Raw genomic sequence first — 10894 nt, forward strand, 5'->3', positions numbered from 1 at the left:
TCCTTGCTCAGCAGCGTCCTCTTTAAGGCCACTGCCCTCTGGCAGTGTCCCTTAGTCCATCGGGACCCCCTTCCGGAGATCAGTGATCAGCAGTCCTCCACTCCAGCCACCATGTGCAACCACACACCCCAAAGTCTAATCCCTCTTGTCAGGGATTGGGCATAGTCTATAATGGCCACTCCCTACAGCTAATGGCTGGGTGTACTGCAAGGAGGAAGGGGGAAGGACCCAGGCCCACCCTCTACTCTGGGTCCGAGCCCAGGGACCCTCTGGCATCAGCCTCGCTGTCCTCTTTCTTTCCCCTCCTCTGTCTGCTCCCCTGGGCCGCTTCCCCTATGGCCCCTTGCACCCACTAGGCCCTTCTCTTCAGGGCCTGCAGCCTGGCAGCTATGGGCTCGAGCCGAGCCGAGCCGAGCCGAGCCGAGCCGAGCCGGCCCTGCCGTGCCCTGCCCTGCCCTGCCCTGCCCTGCCCTGCCCTGCGTGCTAGTCTCCCCCTTGGAGACTGACCTCCCCCTGTCAAAGGCCTGGGACAGACTGACCACTCCTGCTCTGGGCAGCCTTTATATATGGGTGAGCCTGGCCCTGATTGGTTCCCTCCAATCTGGGCCCTGATTGGCTCCCCATAAGCCCTTTTCTGATTGGCTCCCGGGCTGTGCACGCTCCCTGGCCTGCCACAGCCCATCCTCCCAGGGAGTGGGGCAGTCTGCCCCACTACAGTGTCCCTTTAAAATTAGCTGTCAGGTATTTAGATTGTTGACATTAATTTATGACTGGTATTTGTATACAGTGAAGATTAATTTTACAAAATAAGAGATCTCCTGGGATAGATCATGTAGGAAAAACTGCAGGAGACAATTTACTGGCTTTGCTTGTTGACAGCAAGAAATCCTGTAGTAGTGGGGATGGAGATAATGTTTTCCTTCCCAGGGAGCGGTCAGGAGCATGGTCCTCCACACCCTCATGTGTCCTAAGATCTGCAAGGAAAATCCAGTGTCTATGTTGATGGTTTGCTGCTTCATGACAGTTCCTAGAACCTCGGTCAGTACTGCTCTGTATGCAGCCAGGCTGGCAATACTGTCCCATATGTGCCTGGTCTTTAGTTTGTCAAGAGCTTCTGAATGTGTGGAGTAGAAATTAATGCTTATAGGATTAGGATTCAGGACCTGGTTAGGCAAAGCACTTAAGTGTATGCTCAACTTCAGGCACATGAGCAGACCTACTGAGGTCAATGGGACTTAAGCACGTGCTTAATGTTAAGCATGTACTAAGATACATATTGAGGCATGAAGTATTTCTCTGTGGATTTGTCATAGGATGATGTGTAGTGTTGCCAGTTCTCATGATTTCATTGTCAGTCTTGTGATATGTGGTTTTTTTTTAAAGCCCCAGCTCCTGGAGTCATGTGACTACATGATAATCTCAGCTTTCTTTTTAAAATGTGTCAGAAAAGATTGAAAATGTGAACCCTAGGGGCTCAAAAACCAGAAGGTGAATAAAAAGAAACCAAAATGTATTTTACCTTAAAAAACTCATGATTTTTGGAGTCTGACTCATGATTTGTGAATACAGGAGTGGCAATATTGAATGTAAAACAAATAGTTGCCAGTCCAGATTCTGCCGTATATATCCATGTCCCACTAAATCCATAGATTCCCTTCTGCCCCATTCTGTGCTACCATGAAATGATCCCCAGAGTGTCTGAGGAAGTGGGGGATGATGTTCATTTTGGGCCTTTGGACTTAACAGATTTTGGACCATTTTTGCATGTCATTCTTCATCTACATATTCCTTCATGGCTCAAGTGGATGATAGGGCTCAGAAAGTACATGTCTACCCTGATATAACACTAGCCGATATAACAGGAATTTGGATATAATGCGGTAAAGCAGCGCTCTGGGGAGGCGGGGCTGCGTGCCCTGGCGGATCAAATCAAGTTCGATATAATGCAGTTTCACCTATAACACGGTAAGATTTTTTGGCTCCTGAGGACAGTGTTATATCGAGGTAGAGGTGTACTTAGAGCAATGGTATCAGTATTTTCACCTGCGGCACACCATTCAGCTATTTCACTTTTGTTGTCTTGGCCCCTATGCTGGTAGGGATGCTCAATTAAAGGAAAACTGCCACTTATTTTTCATATTGAATAATCACTTCATCTAGGTATAAGAATAGGCAAGCCACCACTGGAAAACAAAATGGAATAAAAACAGCTCAAAGGAAATTGCAATGCAGCCTGCTGGCTAACTGTGGACTGATGGCTTGTCCCCTGTAGTTTGTGACCAAAGTAGTATTTTGCAGCAGCTGAATGGATGCAAAGCTAGAGAATTTCACAGTGCTTTCAAAGGGGTGGCCATTAGCTATGCCATTATTATCCTCTCCTGATGTCTCGTTCCGAACCCCTTGGTGAGAATAATAAAGCCATTTGTACTGCTTGGAGCAAAATTCAATATGCAGGACTTTTTGTGTGTCTTTCCACCTTGTATTACTTTTAGCTATTATCTAGTTTTGTGCCCATTCCATACAGAAGTGTCTATGTTGTCTCTGAAACCCTATGTATAAACTATATTCGATAAATATATAGTATGAGTACAATGTGAGAAATGCATGTGTTAGTTTAGAATTCAGATATAGTTATTCATTGTTCTCTTTCTAAATACGGATCCAACACATTATTTTTACAACTTCTAGCAACCTTATATTCAACAATCTTCTAACCATTCTCTCAAAATGCAGCAAGATGACAGTGGCGCTGTTCAACTATAATTATCCAGGCTGGCAAGCCGTCCTTAACACATGTGCCCTTGAGTGTTCTTGCAAGGTAAAACTGACATGACATTCCATTGCTTCATGGCTGGGTGACTCAATTAAGAGGATCTCAGTGTTCCCCTTAACTTGGAGTTAGCCGACTCTTTTCGGCTACGGGTGTTACAAATTCAGCATGATCGAAGTGCAGTCTCCTCACACCTCCCATCTCACAGGACCACCGACTTTGGAGATGGAAAGGACAAAACCTATTAGCTCATGGAGCCTCCCCCCCTGCCAGTGAGGAGCTTTCACACTTTCAGTAGCATTTTCTCGGTTGAGTTTTAGATGCCACATTAATTCCACGAATCCCGCCTCACAAATCAAAGCATAAGGCTAAGAACATAAGGAACTTTATAGCAAGTGAAATGTCTTGTGCTGAAGGCTCTCCAGCTGTCAGACAATCAGCACACCCCCCAACGCTGCCTGATTACACAGTGCTGCTGTATTAACTGTTTAAGCCACGATCCGAGAGACATTTTTTTACAGTAACCTGCTTAATATTACACACCCTGCGTGTTACTCACCTTCGAAAACCAAGGCTCTTCAAGGCTCCCGCTGGCTTGAGTCGCGCTGCTTTCATCACAACCCCACGATTTGTTTTGCTGTTAAAGTGACATGTCCTCTCCTTGCTGATTTCAGCTGAAGTCTCCCAAAGCCAGATACCTCCAAGCAGAACCTCCCAGGATCTTCTAGTTCTGTAGCAGCCCTAGGAGCGGGGCATTGCAGCAGCAGCGGGTGCAGCCCAGCAGCTGATGGAGCTTCCTATAGCGAGTTAGGTTTTTGGAAGCCTTTTACATCCACTTGGGAAGTAGCAATGGGTCCAGGAACCGCAGTGTAATCTGATCCCAGTCTCTGCTGGAAAAGGGAGCCAGCTGCCAAAGGGGAGGGGACCGAGGGGCGCAAAAAGGCAAAGGAGCGGGAGGAGGAAAGGGAGAGGTAGTGCGGGTATGTGAGTGCCAGCGAGGAGAGGAGCAGCGAGCTGGGGCGCTGCTGGTCTGACTTCTCTCTAGCTGCTCAGGCTGCGAGGAGAACTCTGCCAGGGCAGCCTGTACCGGCTGCTGCCAGTCCCACCGTGGGCACTAGGGGGCAGCGCTTCCCGTCCAATACGGGTGGGAGGAGAGCGGCAGGGCCGGTCCCGGGTTAATCGCTGATGCCTGCACAGAGCCGAGCTGCCCAGGGCAGAGAATGCAAAGCTCCCGCTTGAATCTTTGAGCAGCGCAGACAGGGAGGCAGGTTTTTGGTTGGAGGAGAAGATAAAAGCAGGGTCCTGCCAGCCCCTACCCCAGCCCCCCCAATTCCATTGCTTAAGTCAGTAACAGCCCAGCTGCTCTGAGTGCACCCAACAACTCCAGTCCCCCTATGCAAATCCATGGTTGAGTGACAGCAGGATCCTGACCACTTTGGGGATCCCCTCTCCCCAAATCCACTGCTTCAACGGGGAACGAGTTTAGCCACTCTTGGTCCAGCTACATGAGCTGCACACAAATGCATTATCTGGGTCCTGCTAGATTTTGACTCCCTCCCGCAAATTGGCATGCCTAAGCCACAGACTGTCTCTAGCCATTCCTACTGCCTCTTAAAAACTTGGACCCCCTCCTCACAGCAGTACTACAAGAACTCGGCTCTGGCATCTGGATCCTGCCAAATTTTGGTCCTAAACCCGGAAACTGTAAATTGGGAACCATCAAAATGAGAACAAGTGTTGCTTTTACTATTAAACAAAAGAAACAGAAAACTGGACCCTGACACATCCTAGAAACTTTGATTTGGCACCTGTATCCTGCAAATTCAGCTGATTTTTGGCTGCATGCTCCCCAGTTTTCCCATCTAAACTTAGTATCTATGCTGCTGTTCCGAATCCTCCAGACAGGTCGTGTCTAGGTAGGGAATGATGTCACTGGCAAAAACAGTTCAGTTGAAGGGTTGGCAGAGTGAGTGAGTGAAGAGTGAAGAGCAGAAACAGGACTCAGGGTATGGCAACATTTACAGCTGTACAGCTCTTGGAGTTACAGCTGTCTTCCTACAGCTGTGTAGGGAAAGCGCTGCAGTGTGGCCACATTTGCAGCATTTGCAGCGCTGTTGGGAGTGGGGCATTGTGGGCAGCTATCCCACAGAGCACCTCATCCCATTTTGGCGCCGTGGGTTGTGGGAAGGGGACGGAAGGGTGCGGGTCATTCTGCTTCCTATCCCAATGCCCCGTGGTGCATCGCTTCACATCCCAGCAGTCACTGTTTTTCTGTCCACATTTGGCGCCATTGTGAGTCTCCCAACGGTTTCTGTGCAGCATGATTTCTGTGGGAAATGGAGCCCGAGCTGCTGAGGACTTTGCTGATGAGTGTCGCCAGCACATCACGGTTGGCAGTTGAGCTATTCCTTCAGCTCCAAAATGACAGTGAGGAGTCCGACGATGATATCGAATCACCTGATGCGCGTGACAATAAATTGCTTTTGGCATTAACGGAAATGCTCAGCACCGCGGAACGCCGCTTTTGGGCTCGGGAAACAAGCACTGAGTGGTGGGATCACATCATCATGGAAGCCTGGGATGACGAGCAGTGGCTGCAGAACTTTCGGATGAGGAAAGCCACTTTCATGGGACTGTGTGAGGAGCTCGCCCCCACCCTGCCGCGCAAGGACACGAGATTGAGAGCTTCCCTGTCAGTGGAGAAGCGGGTGGCTATTGCAATCTGGAAGATGGCAACTCCAGACAGCTATCGATTGGTTGCGAACCAGTTTGGAGTGGGAAAGTCGACCGTTGAAATCATGTTGATGCAAGTTTGCAGGGCCATTAATCGCATCCTGCTAAGAACGGTGACTCTGGGGAACATGCAGGACATTCTGGATGCTTTGCACAAATGGGTTTCCCTAACGGTGGAGGGGCAACAGATGGGACGCATATTCCTATTCTGACACCACCCACCTAGCATCTGAGTACATTAATCGGAAGGGGTATTTCTCTATGGTTCTCCAGGCGCTTGTGGATCACCGTGGGCATTTCATTGACATTTACACAGGCTGGCCTGGAAAGGTGCATGATGCATGCACCTTTCGGAACAGTAGCCTGTTCAGGAAGCTGCAGGCCGGGACTTTTTTCCCAGACCAGAAGATCACAGTAGAGGACATCGAAATGCCCACTGTGATCCTTGGAGACCCCGCTTATCCGTTAATGCCTTGGCTCATGAAACCGTATACAGGGAAGCTTGACAGGAGCAAGGATCGGTTCAACTATAGGCTGAGTCGGTGCAGAATGACTGTGGAGTGTGTTTTTGGCCGTTTAAAAGGGCGCTGGCATTCTCTTTATGGGAAGCTAGACTTGGGGGAAAGCAGCATCCCTGCTGTTATATCCGCGTGCTGTACCCTCCATAATATTTGTGAAGGGAAGGGTGAAACATTCAGTCAGGAATGGACCTCCGAGGTTCAACGCCTGGAGACTGAATTTGCACAGCCAGAGAGCAGGGCTACTAGAGAGGCCCAGCACAGGGCTACAAGGATTAGGGATGCCTTGAGGGAGGAATTTGAGGCTGAAAGCCAACAGTAATGTTTGGTGCCTTGCACAGGAGTGAAGTGCAGTGGTTACAATGATTTGCAGTGCCTGTTTTTTTTACTGGGCTACGGTATCTTACACTTTCTGCAATGAAGAACACTGTCTTGAAAGCCACGAATTCATTTGTTGAAAAGAAAATAATTAAAAGGGCAGGGGGGTGGGGTGGTGAACTGTACAGTCAGAGGTTTGAATATGTCCTGCCTGGAGTGCTGTGCAATGACTGCTGCACTTCAGGATGAAAATGCTGCATGGTGATGGGGGTTGAGTGCATTGGGTAAGGGTTGTAGTTCTCAGGGCTGGTAGGTGAACGTACAGGTGTTGGGAGCAGCTGCTGGTGGTAATAACCTGGATGCTGGAGAAGGGAGTTTTGAGCTGACATTGGGGCACAAGGGAAAGAGCTTTGGGACTCGGAGGTGGGGGTGGGGCGCACGGTAGTGCTCTGCCTGCATGGCTACGAGTGACTGGATACAGTCCGTTTGGCGCGCCGGGATGCTTATCAGCTGCTTGGTGCTTTTCTTCTTAGCTACTGCCTTTCTCTTTCCCTCCAGTGCTGCATTTTTTCCCTTCACTCCTGGAGTTTTTTACTCTCTCTGGCAGACTGATTCATAACTGCTTTCACCATATCTTCTTTGCTTTTCCGTGGCTTCTTTCTCAGGTTTTGTAGCCTTTCAGCAGTCTCTGATCCAGCCAGTGGGGTATTCAAGGACACTGTTATTAGAAAGACAAAAATTGAAACATTTAACAGAGAGGCACCATTGTGTATAATCACAGTGAAGGAGTTTACAGTATCACTTTAGCATACTTTCCACGTACCAACCAGAGCACAGAGAACACACAGCAGCGAAGAAATGGTGAGTAACGGGGAATGAGTGCAGGAGTTAATTAATCCTGGAAGATATCTCGCTGCTGCGGGTCACCTGGGAAGGGGGACTGATTGGGTCAGGGCTGTACTGGGGTTTCATTGCATTGAGGAAAGCAAAGTGCTGCAGGGGGACCTACACTGAACACTATCCCAACATTTTCCACAGGAGTTAATCCTGGAAGATATCTCGCTGCTGCGGGGTCACCTGGGAAGAGCGGGAGGGTCTTCTACAGCAATGCGGATTCCGCCCTGGCCCCTATGCAGCTTGCCTGTGTGCAGCAATGGTCCCCCCACCCCTTGCGGCACAGTGGCGCGGACGCGTTAGCCTGACTGGGACAAGGACCACAGTGGCTCTCCCTATAATCTTGCACAAGCGCATTGCCCACGCTCTGACAGAAACTTTTGAAGAGATTACCGAGGCCGATTACCGCAACGTGATAGACCACATCAATGGGCTATTCCACATCTATGCGTGCATGCGTGCAGCCATAACCCTCCCTCCTCTCCCGAAACATTTCCATCCTGAAAATAAAAGCTGCTTACCGGGGACCCGCTCCTCTGTTTCTCCTTCACCAACAAGTTCCAGCTGTTGTGACTGGCTACCTTCCTCCTGGCTTGAGAAGAGCGCCTGGCTGCATGCCTCTTGGGACTCTGGGGTGTCTCCCCCCACACCAGTACCCTCACTCTTGGTTTCCTCCCCCCTCTCCCTCTCTCCCTCCCTCTCCTTTCCCCGCTCTGAACTGTCCATCGTGGTCTTTGGATTGGCAGTGGGGTCACCCCCAAGTATCGCGTCCAGCTCCTTGTAAAAACGGCAGGTCGTGGGGGCAGCACCCGAGCGGCGGTTTCCCTTGCGGGCTTTGCAATAGGCACTCCGCAGCTCCTTTACTTTAACCCTGCACTGCACCGCGTCCCGGTCATGGCCCCTTTCCAGCATGGCCTTTGAGATCTGCCCATAGGTATCGTAATTCCTACGGCTGGAGCGCAGCTGTGATTGCACAGCTTCCTCCCCCCAAACACTGATGAGGTCCATCAACTCACCATTGCTCCATGCTGGGGCTTGTTTGGCGCGTGGAGGCATGATCACCTGGAAAGATTCACTGATTGATTGCACTCCACACCTGGCTGAGCAAACAGGAAGGGGATTTTTAAAATTCCCGGGGCATTTAAAGGGCGGGTCACCTGAGACCAGGACAGTAGAGTGCGAACTGATGAGCAGAGTGGCTGAACAGGCATTCTGGGATACCTCCGAATACCCCGGAGGCCAATTACAGCGCTTTTGGTGGCCACACTTGTGGAGCAGCGCTGCATCACCAGCGCTGCAATCCTTATACCCGAGGCAGAGCAGGAGTATGGCCAGCACTGCAGCCAGGGAGATGCAGCGCTGTATGTGCCTTCCAAGTGCGGACAGTGAGTAAGTTGCAGCGCTGGTGGTGGGTTTACAGTGCTGCAACTCTCAAGTGTAGCCAAGCCCTAAACTTAGTATCTATGCCGCTGTTCCTAATCCTCCAGATAGGGTGTGTCTAGGTAGGGAATGATATCACTGGCAAAAACAACAGTTCAGTTGAAGGGTGAGTGAGTGAAGAGTGGCAGAGTGAGTGAGTGAAGAGTGAAGAACAGAAACAGGACTCAGAGGCTGAATTGTGCTCAGCTGAAGTGAAATCAGTGGAAGCTGATATGTATTTGAGAATATGACCCATTTTTTAAAAAAATGTGTTCTAGCACAGACTAAACAAGATTTCTAGAGTCAGTGTGTAAACCAGGCTAAAGCACCTAAACAACATTGTTAGACCCCTTCCTGGACTAGCATCTGCTATAATTTTTAAAAAAGTAGATAGGAAAGATCAAATTAATAAGAACATTAGGTAACATAGCTATACTTATAATAGCTACAAAAATAATAAGTTTTTTTATAAGAAAATAACTTTGTATTCATGTTTGATAAGAATAAAAACTGTACCTGGAACAAAAATGCCCCTTTACTTTGTAATTGAACAAATGAGTAATGCCTGCTTTGTTTTACTCAGCATATTTTTTTGTGCCTGTCCAGTTTTCTAAAAAATGATTTGGAGCTATTTTAATTTATTTCACCCCTGTTGTATTTGTAGTTTGATCAATTTCTTATTACTTGTATGTGTCTAGACATTTCCGCTTAACCTTGCTTACCCATTGTTTTTTCTACCATTTCATTACAGGATCTGTTTCAAGTTGATGTACCTGAATTTGTGATGAAATTATCATGTTTTGATGGATATAAAGGATTAAATTGTCAAAGTGTTTTAGAACAACACTTTAGGATGGTAGTCAGCCGATGGGTACTCGTGCAATTCCTATTGACATCAGGGGGAACAACATTTTTGTAGCTATGGACAGAATTTGTCCTTTGATAAACAGCCCAGGGTTCAACTTGTTCTGTTTCACACCCATATTGTCTGAAATTTAAACATCTCTCAGTGGTATACTGCCAAGTGAAGTCAGGGGAAAGCTGAAACAGCATTAGAGATGTTCTGCTCTTTATATACATAGTAATGTTTGGAAATGTCATGCTTAGTTCAAACAGAAGATATGAGACCATAGCCTTCTCTCCACTGTGAGGGATGGATGGGATGAAACTTGCTCAAATAATAGCCAAATATGGCCAGTAAGCATGGAAGGAGTGGGAGAAGTAGAGAAATCTGTGACAGTTACAGACCGTGGGGATAGCTGGTCAAACTATGAACTCAGTTTTCTTTTGAGAATGCCATTTGGCAATTGGAATCTTTATTGCTCCGTCACTTGTAACCTTCATGGGGGTTAAATGTACCTAGGCGGTGGTGAAAGCAAGTCCAGTCCTGGCGAGGTCAGTCTCTGCTGGACACTCTGTGCTCCTGCTAGGGTGCCAGACACTCAACCAAGGGTAGCAGTAAGCTAGCCTGGCTGCTCTAAGGTTCCTCTGTGTTGGAGCTTGGAGGTGCAATTCCCAGCTCAGGTAGGCATCTGCATGTTAGCGCTGATTGAGCTAACATGCTAAAAGTAGAAATGTAGCCACAGCAGCAGGTGGGGCTAGCCACCCAAATATGCACCAAGGATTTCACACGGGATCCTCCTCGGGTGGCTAGACCCTCCTGCTCCTTATACCACCATGGCTACACCGCGGTTTTGAGAGCTTTAGCTCCATCAGAGCTGCCCTGGGTATGTCTGCTCAAGCTGAAAATGTAGAGGTACTTTTGAAGCTCTGTTCTCAGGGATCCAGAACAGAGGCAGGAAGGTAGCAGGTCCCTTTGTGATGGCGTTGAAGTGGCCTGTAATGGTAGATGGATACTGTAACTGGGTTCTTGTGGTGCTTACCATATGCCCCTATTGAGTTAATTCAGGGTTGCTAGGAAATGTGCCCAGGAAGAGAGAGCTGTAGTAGATCCTTTTAGACTCTTCTCAGCAAGCAACCTGCAAGAGAATACAAGAATCATTCACTTTTTGATGCTCTGTTTCACGGTATAATTCCCCACTCTGAATCTTAGCGTCCAAAAGATGGGGTACCAGCATGAATTCCTCTAAGCTCAATTACCAGCTTAGTACTTGTAGCGCTGACACCAACCAGGAATTCCAGTGCCTGGTACACTCTGGTCCCCACAAAACCTAGCCCAGGGACCCCCAAGACCCAGTCTTTCTGGATCTTAACACAAGGAAAGTAAACCCTTTCCCTCACC

General features: G+C 48.5%; 1 protein-coding gene across 1 annotated transcript in view; it reads right to left on the bottom strand.

The window, feature by feature from the left end:
• HTR1E (5-hydroxytryptamine receptor 1E) overlaps positions 1 to 3616 on the bottom strand; it is a 38785-nt gene extending 35169 nt beyond the window's left edge. Inside the window, exon 1 of the mRNA XM_050950171.1 lies at positions 3330 to 3616. The gene's annotated coding sequence lies outside the window, so the exon portion shown is untranslated. The remainder of the gene's footprint in view (positions 1 to 3329) is intronic.
• Positions 3617 to 10894: the final 7278 nt, after the last annotated feature.

Source organism: Gopherus flavomarginatus, chromosome 4 (genome assembly GCF_025201925.1).
Source record: "Gopherus flavomarginatus isolate rGopFla2 chromosome 4, rGopFla2.mat.asm, whole genome shotgun sequence".
Lineage (NCBI taxonomy): Eukaryota > Metazoa > Chordata > Testudines > Testudinidae > Gopherus > Gopherus flavomarginatus.